Source organism: Heterodontus francisci, chromosome 3, assembly GCF_036365525.1.
Source record: "Heterodontus francisci isolate sHetFra1 chromosome 3, sHetFra1.hap1, whole genome shotgun sequence".
Lineage (NCBI taxonomy): Eukaryota > Metazoa > Chordata > Chondrichthyes > Heterodontiformes > Heterodontidae > Heterodontus > Heterodontus francisci.
The window spans coordinates 25,319,615-25,331,651 of record NC_090373.1 but is presented as its reverse complement, the minus strand read 5'-3'; positions in this window follow the sequence as shown (position 1 = coordinate 25,331,651).

Below are 12,037 nucleotides of genomic sequence, written 5' to 3'. Positions count from 1 at the left end.
CTGAATCTCTCTGACACTCTCCGAATAACTCAGAAACTCTCAGAAACTCTCTGGAACTCTCTGAAATTCTCAGAAACTCTCTGACACTCTCTGAAACCTTCTGAAACTCTCTGAAACTCTCTGACACCTTGTGACACTCTCTGAAACTCTCTGAACTGCCTGACACTCTCTGACACTCACTGAAACTCTCTGAATCTCTCTGACACTCTCTGACACTCTCAGAAACAATCTGAAACTCTATGAGACTCTCTGACATTCTCTGACACACTTTGACACACGCTGAAACTCTCTGACACTCTCTGACACTCTCTGACAATCTCTGACATACTCAGAAACTCTCAGAAACTCTTTGACACTCTCTGGTACTCTCTGGCACTCTCTGGCAATCTCTGGCACTCTCTGACACACTCAGAAACTCTCTGACACACTCAGAAACTCTCAGATACTCTCTGAAACTCTCTGACACACCCTGACACTCTCTGACAGTCTCTGACACTCTCTGAAACTCTTTGACAATCTCTGAAACTCTCTGAAACTCTCTGACACACTCTGATACTCTCTGACACTCTCTGACACTTTCAGACACTCTCTGACACTCTGTGAAACACTCTGACACACTCTGAAACTCTCTGAAACTCTCTGACACTCTCAGACACTCTCTGAAACTCTCTGAAACTCTCTGACATACTCAGAAACACTCTGACACTCTCTGAAACTCTCTGAAACTCTCTGACACTCTCTGACACTCTCCGAGACTCTCTGACACTCACAGATACTCTCTGACACGCTCTGACACGCTCTGACACTCTCTGACACTCTCTGACACTCTCTGACACTCTCTGACACTTTCTGAAACTCTCTGACACCCTCTGACAATTTTTGAAACTCTCTGAGACTCTCTGACACTCTCTGACACTCTCAGAAACTCTCTGACACTCTCAGACATTCTCTGAAACTCTCTGACACTCTCTGAAACTCTCTGACACACTCAGAAACACTCTGACACCCTCTGACAATTTTTGAAACACTCTGAAACTCTCTGAAACTCTCTGACACTCTCTGACACTCTCTGACACTGTCTGACACTCACAGACACTCTCTGACACTCTCTGTCACTCTCTGACACTTTCTGAAACTCTCTGACACCCTCTGACAATTTTTGAAACTCTCTGAAACTCTCTGAAACTCTCTGACACTCTCTGACACTCTCTAACACTCTCTGACACTGTCTGACACTCACAGACACTCTCTGACACTCTCTGTCACTCTCTGACACTTTCTGAAACTCTCTGACACTCTCTGAAACCTTTTGAAACTCTCTGACACTCTCTGACACTTTGTGACACTCTCTGAAACTCTCTGACACTCTCTGACACACTCAGAATCTCTCTGACACTCTCCGAAGAACTCAGAAACTCTCAGAAACTCACTGAATCTCTCTGACAATCACAGACGCTCTCTGAAACTCTCTGTCACTCTCTGAAACTTTTTGAAACTCTCTGACACTCTCTGAAACTTTTTGAAACTCTCTGAAACTCTCTGAAACTCACAGATACTTTCTGAAACTCTGTGACACTATCTGACACTCTCTGACACTCTCTGACACTCTCTGACACATTCAGAAAATCTCAGAGCCCTCTGAAAGTCTCTGAAACTCTCTGAAACTCACAGATACTTTCTGAAACTCTGTGACACTACCTGACACTTTCTGAAATTCTCTGACACTCTCTGACAGTCTCTGACACTTTCTGAAGGTCTCTGAAACTCTCTGAAACTCTGTGACCATCTCTGAAACTCTCTGAAACTCTCTGACACTCTCTGACACTCTCTGAAACTTTCTGACACTCTCTGACACTCCCTGAAGCTCTCTGAAACACTCTGAAACACTCTGACACTCTCAGAAACTCTCAGAAACTCTCAGAAACTGTCTGAAAGTCACTGAAACTCGCTGACAAGCTCAGAAACTCTCAGAAACTCTCTGACACTCTCTGAAACTATCAGACACTCTCTGAAACTCTCTGACACTCTCTGACACTCTCTGAAACTCTCTGAAACTCTCTGACACACTCTGACATTCTCTGAAACTCTCAAACACTCTCTGACACTCCCTGACACTCTCTGAATCTCTCTGAAACTCTCTGACACTCTCTGAAACTCTCTGACACTCTCTGACACTTTCTGACACTCTCTGACTATCTCTGACATGCTCTGACACTCTCTGACACACTCTGACACTCTCAGATACCTTCTGACACTCTCTGAAACTCTCTGACACTCTCTGAAACTCTCTGACAATCTCGGACACACCCTTACACTCTCTGACACACCCTTACACTCTCTGAATCTCTCTGAAACGTTCTGACACTCTCTGACAATCTCTGACACTCTCTGACACACTGTGAAACTCTCTGAAACTTTCTGACACTCTCGGACACTCTCTGACACTCTCTGACACTCTCTGACACTCTCTGAAACTCTCTGACACTCTCTGACACTCTCTGAAACTCTCTGAAACACTCTGACACTATCTGACTCTCTCTGAAACTCTCTGAAACTCTGTGACACACTCTGACACACTCTGACACTCTCTGACACTCTCTGACACGCTCTGAAGCTCTCTGAAGCTCTCTGACACTTTCTGAAACTCTCTGACACTCTCTGACACACTGTGACACTCTCTGACACTCTCTGACACTCTCTGACACGCTTTGACACTCTCCGATACTCTCAGAAACTGTCAGAAACTCTCAGGCTCTCTCTGACACTCTCAGAAAGTCTCTGAAACTCTCTGTCATTCTCTGAAAATCTCTGACACTCTCTGACACACTCTGACACTCTCTGACACTCTCTGACACTCTCTGACACTCACTGAAGGTCTCTGACACTCTCTGACACTCTCTAACACTCTGTGACTCTCTGTGACACTCTGTGAAACTCTCCGAAACTCTCTGAAGGTCTCTGAAACTCTCTGAAACTATCTGAAACTCTCTGCCACTCTCAGAAACACTCTGAAACTGTCTGAAACTCTCTGACACTCTCTGACACTATCCGACTAACTCAGAAACTCTCTGACACTCTCTGACATTCACTGAAGGTCTCTGACACTCTCTGACACTCTCTAACACTCTGTGACACTCTGTGACACACTGTGAAACTCTCCGAAACTCTCTGAAGGTCTCTGAAACTATCTGAAACTCTCTGCCACTCTCAGAAACTCTCTGAAACTGTCTGAAACTCTCTGACACTCTGTGACACTCTCTGAAACTCTCTGACATTCTCTGACACTCTCTGACACTTTCTGACACTCTCTGAATCTCTCTGACACACTCTGAATCTCTCTGACACTCTCCGAAGAACTCAGAAACTCTCAGAAACTCTCTGGAACTCTCTGAAATTCTCAGAAACTCTCTGACACTCTCTGAAACCTTCTGAAACTCTCTGAAACTCTCTGACACCTTGTGACACTCTCTGAAACTCTCTGAACTGTCTGACACTCTCTGACACTCACTGAAACTCTCTGAAACTCTCTGACACTCTCTGACACTCTCAGAAACAATCTGAAACTCTATGAGACTCTCTGACATTCTCTGACACACTTTGACACACGCTGAAACTCTCTGACACTCTCTGACACTCTCTGACAATCTCTGACATACTCAGAAACTCTCAGAAACTCTTTGACACTCTCTGGTACTCTCTGGCACTCTCTGGCAATCTCTGGCACTCTCTGACACACTCAGAAACTCTCTGACACACTCAGAAACTCTCAGATACTCTCTGAAACTCTCTGACACACCCTGACACTCTCTGACAGTCTCTGACACTCTCTGAAACTCTTTGACAATCTCTGAAACTCTCTGAAACTCTCTGACACACTCTGATACTCTCTGACACTCTCTGACACTCTCAGACACTCTCTGACACTCTGTGAAACACTCTGACACACTCTGAAACTCTCTGAAACTCTCTGACACTCTCAGACACTCTCTGAAACTCTCTGAAACTCTCTGACATACTCAGAAACACTCTGACACTCTCTGAAACTCTCTGAAACTCTCTGACACTCTCTGACACTCTCCGACACTCTCTGACACTCACAGATACTCTCTGACACGCTCTGACACTCTCTGACACTCTCTGACACTTTCTGACACTTTCTGAAACTCTCTGACACCCTCTGACAATTTTTGAAACTCTCTGAGACTCTCTGACACTCTCTGACACTCTCTGACACTCTCAGAAACTCTCTGACACTCTCAGACATTCTCTGAAACTCTCTGACACTCTCTGAAACTCTCTGACACACTCAGAAACACTCTGACACCCTCTGACAATTTTTGAAACACTCTGAAACTCTCTGAAACTCTCTGACACTCTCTGACACTGTTTGACACTGTCTGACACTCACAGACACTCTCTGACACTCTCTGTCACTCTCTGACACTTTCTGAAACTCTCTGACACCCTCTGACAATTTTTGAAACTCTCTGAAACTCTCTGAAACTCTCTGACACTCTCTGACACTCTCTAACACTCTCTGACACTGTCTGACACTCACAGACACCCTCTGACACTCTCTGTCACTCTCTGACACTTTCTGAAACTCTCTGACACTCTCTGAAACCTTTTGAAACTCTCTGACACTCTCTGACACTCTCTGACACTTTGTGACACTCTCTGAAACTCTCTGACACTCTCTGACACACTCAGAATCTCTCTGACACTCTCCGAAGAACTCAGAAACTCTCAGAAACTCAGAAACTCTCTGACACTCACAGACGCTCTCTGAAACTCTCTGTCACTCTCTGAAACTTTTTGAAACTCTCTGACACTCTCTGAAACTTTTTGAAACTCTCTGAAACTCTCTGAAACTCACAGATACTTTCTGAAACTCTGTGACACTATCTGACACTCTCTGACACTCTCTGACACATTCAGAAAATCTCAGAGCCCTCTGAAAGTCTCTGAAACTCTCTGAAACTCACAGATACTTTCTGAAACTCTGTGACACTACCTGACACTTTCTGAAATTCTCTGACACTCTCTGACAGTCTCTGACACTTTCTGAAGGTCTCTGAAACTCTCTGAAACTCTGTGACCATCTATGAAACTCTCTGAAACTCTCTGACACTCTCTGACACTCTCTGAAACTTTCTGACACTCTCTGACACTCCCTGAAGCTCTCTGAAACACTCTGAAACTCTCTGACACTCACAGAAACTCTCAGAAACTCTCAGAAACTGTCTGAAATTCACTGAAACTCGCTGACAAGCTCAGAAACTCTCAGAAACTCTCTGACACTCTCTGAAACTATCAGAAACTCTCTGAAACTCTCTGACACTCTCTGACACTCTCTGAAACTCTCTGAAACTCTCTGAAACTCTCTGACACACTCTGACATTCTCTGAAACTCTCAAACACTCTCTGACACTCCCTGACACTCACTATCACTCTCTGACACTCTCTGACACTCTCTGACACACACTATCACTCTCTGACACTCTCTGACACTCTCAGACACTCACTATCACTCTCTGACACTCTCTGACACTCTCTGACACTCACTATCACTCTCTGACACTCTCTGACACTCTCTGACACTCTCTGACACTCTCAGACACTCACTATCACTCTCTGACACTCTCTGACACTCACTATCACTCTCTGACACTCTCTGACACACTCAGACACTCATTATCACTCTCTATCACTCTCCGACACTCTCTGACACTCACTATCACTCTCTGACACTCTCTGACACTCTCTGACACTCACTATCACTCTCTGACACTCTCTGACACTCTCAGACACTCACTATCACTCTCTGACACTCTCTGACACTCACTATCACTCTCTGACACTCTCTGACACACTCAGACACTCATTATCACTCTCTATCACTCTCTGACACTCTCTGACACTCACTATCACTCTCTGACACTCTCTGACACTCTCAGACACTCTCAGACACTCTCAGACACTCACTATCACTCTCTGACACTCTCTGACACTCACTATCACTCTCTGACACTCTCTGACACACTCAGACACTCATTATCACTCTCTATCACTCTCTGACACTCTCTGACACTCACTATCACTCTCTGACACTCTCTGACACTCACTATCACTCTCTGACACTCTCTGACACACTCAGACACTCATTATCACTCTCTATCACTCTCTGACACTCTCTGACACTCACTATCACTCTCTGACACTCTCTGACACTCTCAGACACTCTCAGACACTCTCAGACACTCACTATCACTCTCTGACACTCTCTGACACTCACTATCACTCTCTGACACTCTCTGACACACTCAGACACTCATTATCACTCTCTATCACTCTCTGACACTCTCTGACACTCACTATCACTCTCTGACACTCTCAGACACTCTCAGACACTCTCAGACACTCACTATCACTCTCTGACACTCTCTGACACTCTCTGACACACATCAGACACTCACTATCACTCTCTATCACTCTCTGACACTCTCTGACACTCACTATCACTCTCTGACACTCTCAGACACTCTCAGACACTCACTATCACTCTCTGACACTCTCTGACACTCACTATCACTCTCTGACACTCACTATCACTCTCTGACACTCTCAGACACTCTCAGACACTCACTATCACTCTCTGACACTCTCTGACACTCTCTGACACTCTCTGACACTCACTATCACTCTCTGACACTCTCAGACACTCACTATCACTCTCTGACACTCTCTGACACACTCTGACACTCACTATCACTCTCTGACACTCTCAGACACTCTCAGACACTCACTATCACTCTCTGACACACTCTGACACTCACTATCACTCTCTGACACTCTCTGACACACTCAGACACTCATTATCACTCTCTATCACTCTCTGACACTCTCTGACACTCACTATCACTCTCTGACACTCTCAGACAGTCTCAGACAGTCTCAGACACTCACTATCACTCTCTGACACTCTCTGACACTCTCTGACACACTCAGACACTCACTATCACTCTCTATCACTCTCTGACACTCTCTGACACTCACTATCACTCTCTGACACTCTCAGACACTCTCAGACACTCACTATCACTCTCTGACACTCACTATCACTCTCTGACTCTCACTATCACTCTTTGACACTCTCTGACACTCACTATCACTCTCTGACACTCTTTGACACACTCAGACACTCATTATCACTCTCTATCACTCTCTGACACTCTCTGACACTCACTATCACTCTCTGACACTCACTATCACTCTCTGACACTCACTATCACTCTTTGACACTCTCTGACACTCACTATCACTCTCTGACACTCTCTGACACACTCAGACACTCATTATCACTCTCTATCACTCTCTGACACACTCAGACACTCACTATCACTCTCTATCACTCTCTGACACTCTCTGACACTCACTATCACTCTCTGACACTCTCAGACACTCTCAGACACTCTCAGACACTCACTATCACTCTCTGACACTCTCTGACACTCTCTGACACACTCAGACACTCACTATCACTCTCTATCACTCTCTGACACTCTCTGACACTCACTATCACTCTCTGACACTCTCAGACACTCTCAGACACTCACTATCACTCTCTGACACTCTCTGACACTCTCAGACACTCACTATCACTCTCTGACACTCTCTGACACTCACTATCACTCTCTGACACTCTCTGACACTCACTATCACTCTCTGACACTCTCAGACACTCTCAGACACTCACTATCACTCTCTGACACTCTCTGACACTCTCTGACACTCACTATCACTCTCTGACACTCTCAGACACTCACTATCACTCTCTGACACTCTCTGACACTCACTATCACTCTCTGACACTCTCTGACACACTCAGACACTCACTATGACTCTCTATCACTCACTGACACTCTCTGACACTCACTATCACTCTCTGACACTCTCTGACACACTCAGACACTCATTATCACTCTCTATCAATCTCTGACACTCTCTGACACTCACTATCACTCTCTGACACTCTCTGACACTCTCAGACACTCACTATCACTCTCTGACCCTCTCTGACACTCTCTGACACACTCAGACACTCACTATCACTCTCTATCACTCTCTGACACTCTCTGACACTCACTATCACTCTCAGACACTCACTATCACTCTCTGACACTCTCAGACACACTCAGACACTCACTATCACTCTCTGACACTCTATGACACTCTCTGACACTCACTATCACTCTCTGACACTCACTATCACTCTCTGACACTCTCTGACACTCACTATCACTCTCTGACACTCTCAGACACACTCAGACACTCACTATCACTCTCTGACACTCTCTGACACTCTCTGACACTCACTATCACTCTCTGACACTCTCAGACACTCTCAGACACTCACTATCACTCTATGACACTCTCTGACACTCACTATCACTCTCTGACACTCTCTGACACACTCAGACACTCACTATCACTCACTATCACTCTCTGACACTCACTATCACTCTCTGACACTCACTATCACTCTCTGACACTCTCAGACACTCACTATCACTCTCTGACACTCTCTGACACTCACTATCACTCTCTGCCACTCTCAGACACTCAGTATCACTCTCTGACACTCTCTGACACTCACTATCACTCTCTGACACTCTCTGACACACTCAGACACTCACTATGACTCTTTATCACTCACTGACACTCTCTGACACTCACTATCACTCTCTGACACTCTCTGACACACTCAGACACTCATTATCACTCTCTATCAATCTCTGACACTCTCTGACACTCACTATCACTCTCTGACACTCTCTGACACTCTCAGACACTCTCAGACACTCACTATCACTCTCTGACCCTCTCTGACACTCTCAGACACACTCAGACACTCACTATCACTCTCTATCTCTCTTTGTCACTCTCTGACACTCACTATCACTCTCAGACACTCACTATCACTCTCTGACACTCTCAGACACACTCAGACACTCACTATCACTCTCTGACACTCTCTGACACTCTCTGACACTCACTATCACTCTCTGACACTCACTATCACTCTCTGACACTCTCAGACACTGACTATCACTCTCTGACACTCTCAGACACACTCAGACACTCACTATCACTCTCTGACACTCTCTGACACTCTCTGACACTCACTATCACTCTCTGACACTCTCAGACACTCTCAGACACTCACTATCACTCTATGACACTCTCTGACACTCACTATCACTCTCTGACACTCTCTGACACACTCAGACACTCACTATCACTCACTATCACTCTCTGACACTCTCAGACACTCTCAGACACTCACTATCACTCTCTGACACTCACTGACACTGTCTGACACACTCAGACAGTCACTATCACTCTCTATCACTCTCTGACACTCTCTGACACTCACTATCACTCTCTGACACTCTCAGACACTCTCAGACACTCACTATCACTCTCTGACACTCTCTGACACTCACTATCACTCTCTGACACTCACTATCACTCTCTGACACTCTCAGACACTCTCAGACACTCACTATCACTCTCTGACACTCTCTGACACTCTCTGACACTCACTATCACTCTCTGACACTCTCAGACACTCACTATCACTCTCTGACACTCTCTGACACTCTCTGACACTCACTATCACTCTCTGACACTCTCTGACACACTCAGACACTCACTATGACTCTCTATCACTCTCTGACACTCTCTGACACTCACTATCACTCTCTGACACTCTCTGACACTCTCTGACACTCACTATCACTCTCTGTCACTCTCAGACACTCTCAGACACTCACTATCACTCTCTGACACTCTCAGACACTCACTATCACTCTCTATCACTCTCTGACACTCTCTGACACTCACTATCACTCTCTGACACTCTCAGACACTCTCAGACACTCACTATCACTCTCTGACACTCACTATCACTCTCTGACACTCTCAGACACTCTCAGACACTCACTATCACTCTCTGACACTCTCAGACACACTCAGACACTCACTATCACTCTCTGACACTCTCTGACACTCTCTGACACTCACTATCACTCTCTGACACTCTCAGACACTCTCAGACACTCACTATCACTCTATGACACTCTCTGACACTCACTATCACTCTCTGACACTCTCTGACACACTCAGACACTCACTATCACTCACTATCACTCTCTGACACTCTCAGACACTCTCAGACACTCACTATCACTCTCTGACACTCTCTGACACTAACTATCACTCTCTGACACTCTCTGACACACTCAGACACTCACTATCACTCTCTATCACTCTCTGACACTCTCTGACACTCACTATCACTCTCTGACACTCACTATCACTCTCTGACACTCTCTGACACTCACTATCACTCTCTGACACTCTCTGACACACTCAGACACTCATTATCACTCTCTATCATTCTCTGACACTCTCTGACACTCACTATCACTCTCTGACACTCACTATCACTCTCAGACACTCTCAGACACTCACTATCACTCTCTGACACTCTCTGACACTCTCTGACACACTCAGACACTCACTATCACTCTCTGACACTCTCTGACACTCACTATCACTCTCTGACACTCTCTGACACACTCAGACACTCATTATCACTCTCTATCACTCTCTGACACTCTCTGACACTCACTATCACTCTCTGACACTCTCTGACACTCTCAGACACACTCAGACACTCACTATCACTCTCTATCACTCTCTGACACTCTCTGACACTCACTATCACTCTCTGACACTCTCTGACACTCTCAGACACTCACTATCACTCTCTGACACTCTCTGACACTCACTATCACTCTCTGACACTCACTATCACTCTCTGACACTCTGAGACACTCTCAGACACTCACTATCACTCTCTGACACTCTCTGACACTCTCTGACACTCACTATCACTCTCTGACACTCTCAGACACTCACTATCACTCTCTGACACTCTCTGACACTCTCTGACACTCACTATCACTCTCTGACACTCTCAGACACTCTCAGACACTCACTATCACTCTCTGACACTCTCTGACACTCACTATCACTCTCTGACACTCTCTGACACACTCAGACACTCATTATCACTCTCTATCACTCTCTGACACTCTCTGACACTCACTATCACTCTCTGACACTCTCAGACTCTCTCAGACACTCTCTGACACTCACTATCACTCTCTGACACTCTTTGACTCTCTCTGACACACTCAGACACTCACTATCACTCTCTATCACTCTCTGACACTCTCTGACACTCACTATCACTTTCTGACACTCTCAGACACTCTCAGACACTCACTATCACTCTCTGACACTCTCTGACACTCACTATCACTCTCTGACACTCACTATCACTCTCTGACACTCTCTGACATTCACTATCACTCTCTGACACTCTCAGACACTCTCAGACACTCACTATCACTCTCTGACACTCTCTGACACTCTCAGACACTCACTATCACTCTCTGACACTCTCTGACACTCTCAGACACTCACTATCACTCTCTGACACTCTCTGACACACTCAGACACTCACTATCACTCTCTGACACTCTCTGACACTCTCTGACACTCACTATCACTCTCTGACACTCTCTGACACTCTCAGACACTCACTATCACTCTCTGACACTCTCTGACACACTCAGACACTCACTATCACTCTCTGACACTCTCTGACACTCTCTGACACTCACTATCACTCTCTGACACTCTCAGACACTCTCAGACACTCACTATCACTCTCTGACACTCTCTGACACTCTCTGACACTCACTATCACTCTCTGACACTCTCAGACACTCTCAGACACTCACTATCACTCTCTGACACTCTCTGACACTCACTATCACTCTCTGACACTCTCAGACACTCTCAGACACTCACTATCACTCTCTGACACTCTCTGACACTCACTATCACTCTCTGACACTCTCTGACACACTCGGACACTCACTATCAGTCTCTATCACTCTCT